The sequence below is a fragment of the Hemitrygon akajei genome, chromosome 17, assembly GCF_048418815.1.
Source record: "Hemitrygon akajei chromosome 17, sHemAka1.3, whole genome shotgun sequence".
NCBI classification, from domain to species: Eukaryota; Metazoa; Chordata; class Chondrichthyes; order Myliobatiformes; family Dasyatidae; genus Hemitrygon; species Hemitrygon akajei.
In genome coordinates, this window is record NC_133140.1 from 69,349,721 (window position 1) to 69,367,184 (window position 17,464).

Below are 17,464 nucleotides of genomic sequence, written 5' to 3' on the forward strand. Positions count from 1 at the left end.
AAATTCCACAGGTCCTCCACGTCTCCATCATATTACAATAGAACCTTGCGCCCCTTCCTTCTAGATGTAAGTAACAGAATTAGCTTTGACACTTAATTAAACCAGACTTTCACAGTGATACATTTATACTTTCTAGATTACTCAAGGAATAAAATAAAAAAATATAATTTTGAACTGAGAAGATGCAAGCATCAGGTGAGCAGCCTGGGCTCCTTATTAAAGGGAAGATCAAAAGGTGACCAAGTGCTTCAGGGTAAATGATTTAAGAGGGTGAATGTGGGGAAGAAGTTTCCCTGTGCTGAATTCCTAATATATTCAAGAATGGAAGCCGGAGTGACTGTGATGGGAATGCAGCAGAAATAACTACAATGAGCGATCAAAGAAACTGCACCTGTGTATTTCAGAGTATGGTCGATGTGTAAATGAGAGAGAAATTCCTCAATGGTATAGTGGCTGCTATCACTGCCTGTCATGTGGGAGATTGGGATTCAACTCCCCAGATAGTTGTTTAGGGTGGCATGGTAATGTACCAGAAAGCCTAACATTTTACAACAACAATGACCTGGGTTCAATTCCCACTGCTGTCTAAAAGGAGTTTGCATGTTCTCTCCATGACTGTGTAGGATTCCGACATTCCAAAGACATATGGGTTAGTAGGATAGCTTGTCACGTGGGTGTGACTGGGTGGCGTGAGCTCGTTGGGCCGGAAGGGCTCCGCTGGTATCTCTAAGGCATGCAAAGTCATCTCTGGTAAACTGGGTGGATGCGATCCACTGGCCAGGAAGGTGATACTGCTACGCTCCGTGGAGAACAAAGGGCAGAACAAGGCACAGAACATATCGTGCTCATCCACTGCAACCAAGGAAGACCCCAGTTTGTGATGTTTGTTCACACCATTGGGCCTGGACTTCTGAGGTCGAGAGAGTGGAACTGCCCCAGTGCAGTTGCTTTTCCACTTTAAGGACTCTCCCGGACAGGTTTCCTGTTATCGTCGGACAGGATGGACAACCACCGTCTCTAAGTAAATAAATAGAAAGGTGTGTTGTTAAGGTGAGGTGAAATAAGATGGCAAGAGACCTGTGTAACAGGTAAACACAGGTACGTCACTGTTGCTATCAATGGCCTCTTCTGTATAATTTTGCATTTACTTTCATAAGCCTCTAACTTGCAAAGACAGGATCTCTTTAGGAGTTCTGAATGAGCTGTGTCATTAAAGTGAAAAGAGGAATTTGCATGGGTCTTAGAACACAAGAATGTAAAACTTTGAGAGATAGTTTGTACTGCCTTCTCTCCGCTGTATTTCAAGTGGAGAAAGTCCCATGAGACCCTACTTATGTGTTGGTTTTATGAACTAAAAACGATTTGCCCTCTATCAATGTTCACATGGAATTCGGCATCAATAAAATCATTGCATATGTCACAAATATTGTCTGCGGTATCTTGCCGATGTGAAGGTTCATGCTGTGCAACCTTCAGGTCAAAGTGCCAAGGGTGACAGAATCCTGGGTATTCCTGTGACAGCAAATGCAGACTGTGATTTCTGATAGTATGTCATCTGTAAAGATTGTGTGGAGCAGTGAGAGGAGTACTCAGAAGTCAAGTATCATTGCAGTTACCTGATTTAATTATTTTTGTTTAAATGATACAATTTTAACTTGGAAGTTATTCTTGCCTCAGTGGATACGGTGCTGGCTAAATGCAAAGTGCCATGGAGCAATAAGAGTATCAGGTATCTCAGAACTATTTCCTAGACACCAACACGTTGTTTCAGCAACATAACAATAGTGGTTGTAATTCACAAGTGATTCCTTTGATATGAGCTCTCTCCCAACAGGCCCAGACTTAATAAACATGAGAAATTCTTCAGATGCTGGAAGTGCAAAGCAGCACCCACAAAATGCTGGAAGAACTCAGCAGGTCAGGCAGCATCTACGCAAATGAAAAAGCAGTTGATGTTTCAGGTCAAGAGAGAAAGGGAGGAGACACCAGAATAAACAGGTTGGGGGGGAGGAGAGAGGAAGGAGGACAGTAAAAAGTGAATAGGTAAAGTCAGGTGGGTGGGAATGGTAAAGGGCTGGAGAGGATGGAATCTGATAGGAGAACTGTGGTGGCAAGTCTGGGTGAGTACATAGTCGAAGAGTCAGAGGGCAGTAGAGATCACAGATGAAGAGCCGTGAGAGAGGACCGTTCAAGAGAAGATTTAATTCATTTTGCCTCTCCTGAAGAAGAAAATATGGGACAGTTGAGAATCTGGTCACGTGGTAATAAGCGTTCTCCAGTATGGTTGGAGAATAGGAACTTTTTCTTGCCTATAAAGTACTTTGGGAAATCCTGAAGTCTGAAAGGTAGAGTATTAATGCACGTTTCTTTTGACTGTACGAGAGACTTGTTTTACACCACCAGGTTTAAGGACAGCTACTTCCGGCACAACTCTCGTTACTAAAGTTTAGCAGCCTTATGATCACTTTGATTTACTTTGCACAAAAATGAAGTAAGTTTTTCCTTATAATTATGTTGATAATGTAGTGATATTACATTATCACTATGATGAACTAAGACTGAGACTATGGGCCTACTCTGGCTGTTCTGGGATTCGGGACTAGGGATTCATATTGGTTCAGAATACCATTGTTTGCTTTCATTGTTTGCATGATTTGTGTTTTTATTTACTCTTTCTCTGTGCATTGGGTGTTGGTATTCTTTCTTAAATTAGGTTCTTTCAGGTTTCTTGCTTTGTGGCTGCCTGTAAGGAGGCGAATCTCAAGATGGCGTAATTTATACACACCGTAAATGTACTCTGAATCGTTTGAAATAGCCTCTTCCTCAAAGTTGACCAGACAAAGGAGATAATTATTGACTTCAGGAGAACTCGCACCATTCACATCCCTCTTTCCATCAGCGGCACAGCAGTGGAAAAGCGAAGCAGTTTCAAACTCCTGGGAGTGCACATCTCACATAACCTCTCATGGCCCTTGAACACATTCCAGACAATCAGGAAAGTTCACCAATGCCTCTGCTTTGAGGAGGCTGAGGAGAGCTGGACTATGCACATCTACGCTCACGCCATTCTACAGATGCACAGTGGAGAGCATCCTAACAATCTGCATCACTGCATGGTATGGAAACTACACTGTGGTGCACAGGAAGTCAAAACTGCCCAATCCATCACTTGCAACAGCCTCCCTACCATCAGGGACATACAGTCGGCCCTCCTTATCCGTGAGTTCCGCATGCGCGAATTCAACCAACCGCGAATCGAGAAAACCCGGAAGGGCTCTTCCAGCACTTGTTGTTCGAGCATTATTCGAAGCCTGGAACGAAGCCTCCGTGTTACCCGAGGGCCAACAACATGCCTACAACCACTGCAAAATCTGTTTGATGATGCAAGGAAAAAGAAGAGACAGCTTCCTATAACAATGTTTCTAACTAAAGTATCTGCAATTCTGAAGTCTCGACATTCAACGCTTGACGATCTTCAGCCCTCAACCTCCACAGTTCCTGACTTTAGTATTATTGAGCCTTCTCCAAAGCATCCTTATTCCCTGAACAAGACAGTGCAACAACTACCGTACAGGTATTACAAGTTTTACTCATTGTTTGATCATTGTTCTCCTCACATCTCGTTCGTTCGCTGCTTTTGTTGTGAGCGAGATGAACATGTACAGTTTTTTTCTCGTCAATATTCCCTAAACATTACAGTATAACAACTATTTACATAACATTTACATTAGGTATTAGGTATTATAAGTAATCTAGAGATGATTTCAAGTATACAGGAGGATGTGGGTAGGTTATATGCAAATACTACGCCATTTTATATAAGGGACTCGAGCATCCGTGTTATTTGGTATCTGCGGGGGCTCCCGGAACCAATCCCTCGCGGATAAAGAGGGCCGGCTGTATATACATAAAGGGGTCAGAAAAGGGCCTGTAACGTCATAAGGGATCCCACCCACCCTGCTCATGGACTGTTTGTCCCACTCCTATCAGGAAGAAGACTACATAGTGTCTATACTAGAACTACCACACTAAAAACCAGTTGCTTTCTCCAAGCAGTAAGGCTGATCAATACCTCCATCCACTAAAGCACCTCTCCACAACCCCTAACACAACTACTTTATCATTTCACTTGGCCTGTACCTAACGTCATTTTATGGACTTACAATCAATCTATGTATATAAGCTATCTTAGAGAGATATATATATATATATATATACAATAGACAATAGGTGCAGAAGTAGACCATTCAGCCCTTCGAGCCTGCACCGCCATTCTGAGATCATGGCTAATCATCTACTATCAATACCCAGTTCCTGCCTTGTCCCCATATCCCTTGATTCCCCTATCCATAAGAGACCTATCTAGCTCCTTCTTGAAAGCATCCAGAGAATTGGCCTCCACTGCCTTCCGAGGCAGTGCATTCCAGACCCCCACATCTCTCTGGGAGAAGAAGTTTTTCCTTAACTCTGTCCTAAATGACCTACCCCTTATTCTCAAACCATGCCCTATGGTACTGGACTTTCCCAGCAGCTGGAACATATTTCCTGCCTCTATCTTGTCCAATCCCTTAATAATCTTATATGTTGCAGTCAGATCCCCTCTCAATCTCCTTAATTCCAGCGTGTACAAGCCCAGTCTCTCTAACCTCTCTGCGTAAGACAGTCCGGACATCCCAGGAATTAACCTCGTGAATCTACGCTGCACTTCCTCTATAGCCAGGATGTCCTTCCTTAACCCTGGAGACCAAAACTGTACACAATACTCCAGGTGTGGTCTCACCAGGGCCCTGTACAAATGCAAGAGGATTTCCTTGCTCTTGTACTCAATTCCCTTTGTAATAAAGGCCAACATTCCATTAGCCTTCTTCACTGCCTGCTGCACTTGCTCATTCACCTTCAGTGACTGATGAACAAGGACTCCTAGATCTCTTTGTATTTCTCCCTTACCCAACTCTACACCATTCAGATAATAACCTGCCTTCCTGTTTTTACTCCCAAAGTGGATAACTTCACACTTATTCACATTAAACGTCATCTGCCAAGTATCTGCCCACTCACTCAGCCTATCCAAGTCACCCTGAATTCTCCTAACATCCTTATCACATGTCACACTGCCACCCAGCTTAGTATCATCAGCAAACTTGCTGATGTTATTCTGAATGCCTTCATCTAAATCGTTGATGTAAATCGTAAACAGCTGTGGTCCCAATACCGAGCCCTGTGGCACCCCACTAGTCACCACCTGCCATTCCGAGAAACACCCATTCACCATTACCCTTTGCTTTCTATCTGCCAACCAGTTTTCTATCCATGTCAATATCTTCCCCCCAATGCCATGAGCTCTGATTTTATCCACCAATCTCCTATGTGGGACCTTATCAAATGCCTTCTGAAAATCGAGGTACACTACATCCACTGGATCTCCCTTGTCTAACTTCCTGGTTACATCCTCAAAAAACTCCAATAGATTAGTCAAGCATGATTTGCCGTTGGTAAATCCATGCTGGCTCGGCCCAATCCTATCACTGCTATCTAGATATGCCACTATTTCATCTTTAATAATGGACTCTAGCATCTTCCCCATTACTGATGTTAGGCTGACAGGACGATAGTTCTCTGTTTTCTCCCTCCCTCCTTTCTTAAAAAGTGGGATAACATTAGCCATTCTCCAATCCTCAGGAACTGATCCTGAATCTAAGGAACATTGGAAAATGATTACCAATGCATCCGCAATTTCCAGGGCCACCTCCTTTAGTACCCTAGGATGCAGACCATCTGGACCTGGGGATTTGTCAGCCTTCAGTCCCATCAGTCTACTCATCACTGTTTCCTTTCTAATGTCAGTCTGTTTCATTTTCTCTGTTACCTATGTCCTTGGCCCATCTATACATCTGGGAGATTGCTTGTGTCTTCCCTAGTGAAGACAGATCTAAAGTACTTATTAAATTCTTCTGCCATTTCTCTGTTTCCCATAAAAATTTCACCCAATTCATTCTTCAAGGGCCCAACATTGTTCTTAACTATCTTCTTTCTCTTCACATACCTAAAAAAGCTTTTGCTATCCTTCTTTATATTCCTGGCTAGCTTGCGTTCGTACCTCATTTTTTCTGCCCGTATTGCCTTTTTAGTTAAGTTCTGTTGTTCCTTAAAAATTTCCCAATCATCTGTCCTCCCACTCACCTTAGCTCTGTCATATTTCCTTTTTTTTAATGCTATGCAATCTCTGACTTCCCTTGTCAGCCACTGTGGCCCCTTTACCCCCTTTGAATCCTTCCTTCTCCAGGGGATGAACTGATTTTGCACCTTGTGCATTATTCCCAAGAATACCTGCCATTGCTGTTCCACTGTCTTTTCTGCTAGGATATCCGTCCAGTTAACTTTGGCCAGCTCCTCCCTCATGGCTCCATAGTTTCCCCTGTTCAACTGCAACACTGACACCTCCGATCTGCCCTTATCTTTCTCAAATTGCAGATAAAAACTTATCATATTATGGTCACTACCTCCTAATGGCTCCTTTACTTCAAGATCGCTTATCAAATCCTGTTCATTACACAAGAGTAAATCCAGAATAGCCTTGTCCCTGGTCGGCTCTCGTACAAGCTGTTCCAAGAATGCATCCCGTAGGCACTCTACAAACTCCCTATCATGGGGTCCAGCACCAACCTAATTCTCCCAGTTCACCTGCATGTTGAAATCCCCCATAACTACTGTGACATTACCTTTGCCACATGCCAATGTTAACTCCCTATTCAACTTGCACCCAATATCCATGCTACTGTTTGGTGGCCTGTAGACAACACCCATTAGGGTCTTTTTGCCCTTACTGTTCCTCAGTTCTATCCACACAGACTATACTTCTCCTGATCCTATGTCCCCCCTTGCAAAGGACTGAATCTCATTCCTCACCAACAGGAATCTCATTCCTCACCACCACCCCCTCTGCCCACATTTCTGTCCCTATGATAGCACGTATACCTTTGTACATTCATTTCCCAGGTCTGATCTCCCTGCAGCCATGTCTCCGTTATCCCAACAACATCATAGTTACCCATTCGCACCTGAGCTTCAAGCTCATCCACCTTATTTCTGACACTTCATGCATTCAGATATAGAATTTTTAGCCCATTTCTCCTCTCTCTGTTTAAATCGCTGCCTATTGTGCTTAACCCAGCTCCCCAAACTCCCATCGGGCTATACGCCCCTTGAATTTTGTTGTCCTTCCTAAATTTACTTATTCTTTCTGCACATTTAACTCCATGTTCCGTCAGACCATCCGTCTGTACATGTGTCCTCCTTATCACTTGTTCCGCCTCACCTTTCTCTACTACACACTTAATATTCCAGAACCGTGTAGTCCCCACCTGTCCTTTATTCTTCATCTCGCTATCCTCTCTCACATTCTGGATCTCTGCCCCCTGCAAATTTAGATTAAACCCCCCTCGAGAAGCACTAGCAAACTTCCCTGCAAGAATGTTAGTACTGCTCCAGTTCAGGTGTAAACCGTCCTGTTGGAACAGATCCCACCTTCCCTGGAACAATGCCCAATTATCTAAAAACCTGAAGCCCTCCCTCCTGCACCATCCTCTCAGCCACGTATTAATCTGTATAATCCTTCTGTTCCTTGCCTCACTCGCACGTGGCACAGGTAGCAATCCTGAGATTGTTACCCTGGAGGTCCTGCCATTCAGCTTCGCACCTAACTCCCTGAACTCACTACACAGGACCCCCTCACTCATCCTACCCACGTCGTTGGTCCCTACATGGACCACAACATCTGGGTTCTTGCCCTCCCTCTCGAGAATAACCTGCACCCGATCTGAGATGTCCCGGACCCCGGCACCAGGGAGGCAACATACCATCCGAGACTCCCGATCTTCCCTACAAAATCTCCTGTCCGCCCCCCTGACTATAGAATCCCCTATCACTACCGCTCTCTTGTCATCCCTCCTCCCCTTCCTAGTCGAGGGTCCAACCTCAGTGCCAGAGACAGGACCACTGCAGCTTGTTCCTGGTAGGTCATCCCCACCAACAGTATCCAAAACGGTATACTTATTGTTGATGGGAATGGCCACAGGGGTGCTCTGCTCTCTCTATCTGCTCCCCCTGCCTCTCCTGACTGTCACCCATTTGTCTACCTCCTGTCTTTTTAGTGTGCCTACCTCTCGATAACTCTTATCTATCTCTGCCTCTGCCTCCCGAATGATCTGTAGTACATCCAGCTCCTGCTCCAATTCCCTAACTCGGTCTGATAGGAGCTGCAGCTGGATGCACCTTTTGCAGGTGTGGTCATCAGGGACAACTGCGTTGACCCTGACCTCCCACATCCTGCATACGGAGCACACCACTGCTCTAACTGTCTCCCCCATTACCTGATCTCAGATTAGTCAGAATAAATGAAAAAAGAACCTACTGACCTTACCTTTTTACCTCAGCAAGCACATTTCCTCGCTGATTTCCTCTCACCAAAGTCCCCTTGCGCCGAAGCCTGCTGAGCCAAAGCCCAGCACTCTGCTCCTGCGCACTCCGCTGCCTGCACCAACAATATAATTATTGTGTTCTTTATCTTATTACAATGTTTTTATTTCTGCTGCATCGGAGTAACAATTATTTCAGTCTCTTTTATATGTGTGTACTTGAAATTATATTAAACAACCTTGAATCATGATAGTGCAGACAGGTAAACTGGAATCCTGATCCAGCCTCCCAGAAATAAGGATGAGAAGGCAGTCTGGGAGACGACCTCTTCTGGAAGAGAATGTAAGGGGACTTGATTAGTAAGTGTGCAGATGGCATCAAAATTGGTGGTGTGGTGAACAGTGAAGTGGGCCGTCTAAAATTACAACAGGACCTAGAACAACTTGGGAAGAGGGCTCAGTAAAGCACAAAACAGATGTAATTTGGGAAATTAAAGCATGGCAGGACTGTGCAGTAAAATCTAAGGTGCTTGGAGAGTGTTGTAGGAGAGACAGACCTAGGGAGATAAGTATGTAGTTCTCTGAAAGCAGTGATACATGAAGACAAGATGGTGAAGAACTCATATGGTATACTTCCCTATAATGGCAGATCAATTCCACCCACAGTCCCAAGGGCACTATCCATAACTGTGCCGACATAATTCATGTCACTGGTAAAACCACAGGTACCATGAATGTGGAGACTGCAAGCATGTGAAGTGTTGTGTTTGAGGTGTACATATCATAGCCAGGAGAAATTAATAGATACGTGGTTAGAATTGGTTGACATAGAATGGAGAAGTATTCAACTGGAGTACAATCATCAACAACAGAAAATGCATCAAACTGTTGGAGTACCTCAGCAGGTCAGGCTGCTTCTGTGAAGAGAAATTGACAGTCGAACTTTGGGTCAGGAATGTCAACAGTCCATTTTCCTCCCCAAAGCCAGTCTGACCCTAGGGAGGATGTGCTGTAGATCTCTATGCTCTATGGCCCACTGATTTCCCCTGGCAGTTTGCTTATTTGCTCTATATTCCAGGACTTCCAGTCTCTTGTATCTCCCTCAATTGATTTGGTAGAATGCTCCTGTGTTGCCAGAGAACTAGAGATTCAGGCCCCTCTCAAATTCTATTCTTTATTATTCAAATGATGTCCATGCTGGACAAAGTACATGCATCACAGTGAGATCTTGACAATGGAAAATTTCAAGGCAAAGGACCTCAGCATGGTCTTCATTTTACAAGTTACTTTAACATCTCTCCCAAGCATGTAATAGAGATGGTTATTGACTCTGTCAAATCAAAGGACTGATCTTGGACTTCAAGAAGTGGAATACAGGCTCTCACTGGCATTAATGTTGCTGCGGTGGAGATGGTTGAGACAAAAGGTTAGAAGACACATTTTGGGGCCCAGATTTGTTGAGAACAGGACTGCAGCCAGACAATGGAGAGAGCACTCCATCATGTCAAAATAAATGGATAATGCAGTGCTGGAACGCAGTTTTTCTTCTTTATATCAGCCCTGCCTTCCTCCTTCCACTCTCCCTCTCAGCAAATGATACATGTTCAGGAATGGCTGCACAGGGACACAGCAAATTCTGGAGCCTCATCTGAGCTTAGGCACGGTATGATAACAACAGGTGTTGTGCACCTGAACCCACACACACAAACACATCATGTTCAATAGTTCAATAATTCCATTTAATATCAGAGAAATGTATACAATATACATCCTGAAATTCCTTTTATCGCAGACATCAATGAAAACAAGAGTGCCAGAAAGAATGAGTGACTGTTAAAACATTAGAACTCCAAAGCCCCTTCTATTCCCCCCTCCCACACATAAGCAGCAGCAAAACAACAACCCTCCCCCACCCCTACCCACTTCCATAAAAGAACATCAGCACCCTCTGCCCACCAAGCATGAAATAGGAAAGTTCCCAATAAAGACCGTGGTCTACAGTACAATAAAACCAGTCATTCACCCAACAATTTGAAGTACCACAGGCTCGCTCTCTCTCTCTCCTTAATAAAGGGAAAAAGAGGTGTCCTCTTTCACAGCGAGAGGGGAGACATAACAAAACAACTTACTGGTTTATGGTGTTAAAAGTCTGTTGCGCCTCTTGATTTTCCCAGTTCTGTGTCCCGAAAATTGGCAACAATCTTTCACTCACCAATGAGAGAGAGAGAGAGCTCAACTCACCAAATACACAGTCTGCCTGCAACAGCTGACCCATTGTTCCTGATGTTCCGTTCTCTCCCGTGATGCTTCAATCAGCAGCACCGGTTTAGAATTAGCAGGTCCACAGGCCTACGAAACTTCAGAGCCTCGAAGATGTACTCATCTTCTAGGCCACATTCTTGGGATATCAAAAAGCGGCCAGCTGTGAGCCCTCAGGAGTTGGTCCCACCATCGCAAAGAACTGAAGTCTCAGTATAACTCCAGGTCAGAGTCTTCAACAGAATCCCATTCATCCTGAAAGGGAAAAGGAGAGACATCAAAGGTAGAAATTAAGCTGTTTTCGTAGGTGAACATGAAAGAGTTACAATTTATCGCCATCATGTCTCAGTCTCCGCCTACGTCTCCACGAGGTACACCCATCAGCAACTGTGGTTGATTTTTTCCTCTCTTAAACACTAGATACGGAAGCTACTTACTGCATTTTCCATGTGACTATTACATCTCTCATTCATTTATTTTAATGGGATATGAATGTGTACTCTATTTTCCCATGATGTGTACCCTATATTCAAATTCTGAAATGCCAACATTTATCGTCCAAACACATTGGCCTTCTGCTGAGATGGTAGCGAGGGAACAAATGCATTAGTGGGCCTGGAGTCACTCATAGGCCAAACAGGGTGTGGGTGGCAGTTTCCGTTGGCTGAAGGACATTAATAAAGTTGACAATAACTTAATCCAAACCAACTGACATTCAGAATGAATTAGACAATGGTTCTGTGGGAGAAGCCAGAGTTGTAGTAGATAGTTTCCTCTCTGATTGGAGGCTGTGACTCATGGTGTGCTGCAAGGATTGGTGCAGGGTCTGTTATTGTTCGTCAACCATACCAATGACCTCAATGATAATGTAGTAAACCGGATCATCAAATTTGTGGGTGACACCAGGATTGGGACAGTGAGGATCTGGGCCAGCTGGAAAAATGGTTTGAAAAACAGCAGGTGGAATTTAATGCAGACAAATGTGAGGTGCTGCTCTTTGGAACACAAACTAGGGTAGGATTTATACGGTGAGTGGTAGGGCACGGAACAGTGTGTGCTGAAACTGTCGTCACAGGTAGATAGGATTGTAAAGAAAGCTTCTGGCATATTGGCTTTCATAAATCAATGTATTGAGTACAGGAGTGGGGATATTATACTGAATTTGTTGAAGACACTGGTGATGCCTAATTTGGAGTATTGTGCGCAGCTTTGTTCACATTGCTATAGGAAAGTTGTCAATAAGTTTGAAAGAGTACAGTGAGAATTTACAAGGATATTGCCAGGACTTGAGGGCCTGAGTTATAGGGAAAAGTTGAATAGTTTAGGACTTTATTCCCCAGAATGTAGGAGAATAAGGGGAGATTTGATAGAGGTATACAAAATTATGAGTGGTATAGATAGGGTAAATATATGCAGGCTTTTTCCAGTGATATTGGGTGAGACGAGAAGCAGAGGTCATGGGTTAAGAATGAAAGGTGAAATGCTTAAGGGGAACATGAGGAGGAAATTCTTCACTCAGAGGATGGCGAGAGTGTGGACAAGCTATCGGGGAAGTGGTGGATGAGGGTTTGATTTCAGCAGTTGAGAAAAATTTGGATGGGTACATGGATGGGAGGGGTGTGGAGGTCTATAGTCCAGATGCAGGTCAATGGGACTAGGCAGATGAATATTTCAGCATGGACTAGATGGGCTGAAGGGCCTATTTCTGTGCTGTAGTGTTCCATGACTCTACGACTCTAACTGGCATTCTGCGCCACGCCATAGAATATTTATCAAAATGGCTTTCTTGGCAAAGCAGTCCTGAAGTAATATCATTCTCTTGAGATGTTAGTTGTGTTTTTCTCTCCACAGATATTTCTTAATCTGCCGAATATTTCCAGCGATTTATGTTTAAATAACCTTCAGTTGAAATGCTGCAATTGCAACAAAGCACTTCTACTTTCGACAGGCTTTAAGATGCAGAGGTTTTGAAAGCTACAGATAAACCAATAAATCAGCACATAAGTGGTGAGGCAGAAATTCAATTCCAGGAAAAGTGAGCAGTTAAACAGGGTCAAGTATGTCTTATAGTGCTTCAGGCGCATAGGCACAATGCCAGGCATGGAGAAGGCAGGTGCAATCCATATGGTTGTCCAAACCCTAAGGCTGAAGGAACCTTATGTAATCCTGAGCTAAAGCTTTTTCAGTTTGGAAGATGAGAGCTTCGCGAAAAAAAAAGCAACTTGCATTTATGTGGTACAACTCATTAACATCCGAAAATTATATGAAACCAGTGATGTGACCTTTAATTGTGGTGACTGTCGCAAAGTTCAAGTTTATTGTCATTTGACTGTACACATATACAACCAAACAAAACAACGTTCCTCTGCTATCACGGGGTGCAGACGCAAAACACATATCTTACACGGCACATAAAATGAAGTACTACTGCAAGTAAGTTAAGAAAATATAATTCAAAATACACTTGAAATGCGCAGAACAGGGAAACAGTAAATAATACAGTCAACAGTAAACAGACGAGAAGGAAGTCTATCAGACACTTCTGTGACCCTCAATGCTGGCAGAAGACCCAACGCAAAATTTCAACCAATTTAAATCTGTCAGCCCTTCTGCTTAACACTCATAACTGTACAGAAACAAGAAGATAAATTTTACACTGAAGTACTGTACATTGTTTGATAATCTGTAAATCACCATGAGGTAATTCCTGAGGAAGTGGGCCTCCATCGAGAGCTGTAAAGAGTGCTGACTGGGATTTCATGTGATCTTCTTTTGCTCATTAAAAAAAAATTACAGATGTTCTCTGTTCTCTGGGATTATTAAGTACTGTCTCCCAGTGCTTTGCAGACAGAGTTGTCTTCAGTAATTTCTGCAAACTGAAATAAACCTGCATTCTTCTAATTTTTAATTATCTCAATAGAACCTAGAACAAGAGGAGAGGGAAACATAGGAAGGGTGGAAAAAGGAAAAGAAATCTAACAAGAAAGAGGGTGAGAGAGAAAAAGGCAAATCTAGAGAGGAGAGTGAGGCAAAAGAAGAAACAGGGACATAAAGAAAAGAGAAAGAAACAGATGGAGTGAAAAAGAAGAAAAATACATATTAGGAGGTTGAAGTGAAAAGAGAAAGAAAAGACAGATGAAATGAGATAAATAGAAAAAGAAAGGGAAAATAAGGGAGAGAAAGAAATAGAGTCAGAGAGAGAGAGAGAGAGAGAGAGAGAGAGAGAGAGAGAGAGAGAGAGAGAGAGAGAGAGAGAGAGAGAGAGAGAGAGAGAGAGAGAGAGAGAGAGGGAAAAGTCCAAAACAGTACAGCACTAAATTTGTTTCAGCTTGTTTTTATTTTTGGAATTGTTAATAACTGGGATTTTGAGCAATTTTACAGACTGTGCTTTAAGTGGAGCAAAGTAAGAAAGCTTTTTCAAAGAAGTATGATTATAGACAGCAGTTCCCAGGGTTCCTGAGTGTAATCGGTGCAGCTCAGAGCCTCTGTTATTTCAAAGCAAATGTTAAGGAAAACTTTTTGGAAACATTACCTCATTCCATCAGCTCCTGCAGCACCACAGCACTGAGCAATCGTGTGTCTCCAGCAGAGGGGAGAGCAGTACAACTTTGGCTTTCTGTGCATTTTCTTTGAACGTTGCATTCAGCCAGCAGGGGATGCTGAAGTGTGATAGGAGCCAAAACTCCTGCCACTTGATTTCCCATCACGGTGTAACTATAATTCCCTTTCTTGTGTGTGTGACAGCACAAGGGCAACTAACATTTGGCGTTTTGTTCAGAAAGCTGTCAAGCTGATGCTGGGTTAACTCAATGTCAGTGGACAGGAGCAGAAACATGAAGGCAAGACTACAGAGCATCATGGCAATGAAATGTACAATAAATAACCACAGGCAACATAGGAAGAATACAAATAACTTTGAAAAGTTAATGCAATACTTAATGTTATTTCTTTATCCTGCATAACGAACCAATCACAGAATTCAAAGTAAATGGGTGGCTATCTCCCATTCTCTGTTCCGTACTGCCTGAATGTAAACAATAATGCAAGGAGAGGCATTCAGTCAAAGTTCAAAGTATATTTTATTATCAAAGTAGGTATAAATTATACAGCCTTCAGATTCGTCTGCTTACAGGCAGCCACAAAACAAGAAACCTGAAAGAACCTAGTTTTTAAAAAAAGTTTAACACCTAATGTGCAGAGAGAGAGAAAAAAAATCAAATCAAATCATGCCAACAATAAAGCTAGTATCTGCATTCAGAATGAAATTGAGGCCATAAACCCAAAGCTGGGAGTAGCCGGAATAGGCCCATGGACTCATTCTCAGTCCATCATACAGAGAGGCAAATCGCCACGAAGCCTGCAGACACCAAGCCCGCAGCAGCCAGGGCACGGCACAGCTTATGCCTCAGCGCCGAGGAGAGCGAAGTAAAACGTCACGGAGCAGAACTGTTCCACCCTCGCCTCTGGTCCCAACACCCTTCCTTTGCAGTCCACCTGGCCCGGTGTTTAAACTGTCCAAGGACCAGGACGTCCCCCACACTCGGATTTGGGCCCCGCCGCAGTGATACGCTCTAGACGCTTCCGCTCCATATTTGGCCTTTCCAAATCGGCGTGGCTCTTAGCGGATCAAACCTCGTCCTGGTTTAGGTAGACAGGCTCAGAAATGGCTCCACTTCAGCATTTATCAGTCTAAGAGTGCTATGCCAATGAGATGCCCCTTAAAATTCTAAACTAAAAGAAGGAATAGGGATCTGTACAATTTGCAGAATACTATGAGAGTCTGCACAGTACTACATGGCAGAAAATATCCTGTACTAAACCAAATGATTATTTGCCAGACTACAAATATTTTTCCCTAAATCTTTTCCTTTTTGTGCATTTATTTCCCACCTTTGGGACTTGAACGTCCACTTTAAGATCTCCCTTCCTTTTCAATGGAGCTTAAATAAAAATCACAGTGGGGGCTGGGGGTGGGGGGGGGGGGGAACATAGGCCACCCTGGCAGAGGTCAGTCAGGCAGAGCAAATTTATTATCAAATTTTACTGGGATTATGCTGCGGAATACATTTCCATTGGAAATTCTGCATCGGTGTAAAATTTATGGCAGCATTAATGCCGATTTTGTGAACTATTATCCATGGAATCAGATTAGTTTACAGCAGTCTTTAGCTGGCTGTTCTGACTAGTCATTATTGGATCTGTGCATGCACTGATGTGACAGCAACCTTATACTTTAAGCATGTTGGCAGGCTTACATTAGTAACTAAATCTACGTAAGTGATGTCTGATGAGGATGATTAATAAAATATCTGTGGTTGTATATGAGCCTCATGCTTGGAAAGATAGTTACAAGAGGCAGCAGTAAATATTAGAGTTTGGCCATAAAACCTGCAGAGCCATCGAGGGTAATTTTGTTTTCAGTTGTTTATTGTGTCACAGGCATACCCGCATTTATTGCCCATCCCTGATCGGCTCTTCACTGTGTGGCTTTTAAAGCCAGTTCAGAAGGTAGTTCCTTGTTCAGATTGTTTTAGGCCTAGGGTCAAATACATGTCAGGCCAGGTAAGAAAGATTGATCTCCTTCTCCAAAGAGCATTACTAAGTTTTTTAATGACAGTCCAGTAATTTCTTGGTTGTCTTTTCTGAAACTTTCATTAATTATCTAATGTAAAATCTAATTTGACTGCAAATCAGATCTCCAGATTCATAGTTCAGGTCTGTGAATAATGAATACTAATTTATGAATTGAGTCACAATAATTGACTGCATCATAATTTCTTGTTAGAGACTATCTGGATTAATTCCTTAACTCTGTAAGTCCAATGTGTAAAAAGAAAGAAAAGGCAGAAAAAAAAAGGAAAACAGAAGTATTTAGAATCACAATGTCCGGTGAGGGGACCCTAATGAGCAAATAGCGGTCAAGGAAATCTACATCCTGCATCCGTGTTGCGCTGTGCCCATATCTGTTACACCCCGATTAAAGTTCATCGAGTCAAGGGTCAAGCCTGGGTGAATCAGGCCTGCAGCCTGTGAAGAGTACAGTTCATGTACCAATCTGCCAACTAGTCGAAGCTGAGGATTTGTAAGGCATTGGTCAGACTACACTTGGAGTATTATGTGCAATTTTGGGCCCCTTATCTAAGAAAGAACGTGCTGGCACTGGAGAGGGTCCAGAGGAGGTTAATGACATTTAATTAATTAAAGGGTTAACGTACAAGCAGAGTTTGATGGTTCAAGGCTGCACTCGCTGGAGATCAGAAGAATGAGGGGGTGGGGGATCTTATTGAAACCTATCAAATATTGAAAGGTTGAGATAAAGTGGACGTGGAAAGGATGTTTCTTCTAATGGGGGAGTCTAGGGCCGGGGGCACAGCCTCAGAAAACAAGGATGTCCTTTTAGAACAGAGATGAAGAGAAATTTCTATAGTTGGAGGGTGGTGAATCTGTGGAATTCATTGCCACAGATGGCTGTGCAGGCCATATGATTAACGATACTTAAAGTGGATGTTGATTGTTTCTTGATCAGTAAGGGCATCAAAGATAATGGAGAGAAGGCAAGAGAATGGAGTTGAGAGAGATAATAAATCAGCCATGATGGAATAGGGAGCAGACTTAATGGGCTAAATGGCCTAATTCTGCTCCTATGCCTATGGTCTTACTCTGATTTTCAATTGGCAGGACAACAAGTGAAGAATATACAAAAGGAGATGTGTAGAAGGTGCAGTGATTTGTGCGACGGGAGGACATTACAGAATAGCAGGCCGCTAGGGTGGGATAACTGTCCAGACTAT

General features: G+C 43.2%; 1 long non-coding RNA gene across 1 annotated transcript in view; it reads right to left on the minus strand.

Annotated features, from left to right (window-relative positions):
- LOC140741001 (uncharacterized) overlaps nt 1–17,464 on the minus strand; it is a 51,897-nt gene that overhangs the window by 175 nt on the left and 34,258 nt on the right. Inside the window, exon 2 of the long non-coding RNA XR_012101980.1 lies at nt 10,656–10,928. This is a non-coding gene — a long non-coding RNA (uncharacterized lncRNA). The remainder of the gene's footprint in view (nt 1–10,655; nt 10,929–17,464) is intronic.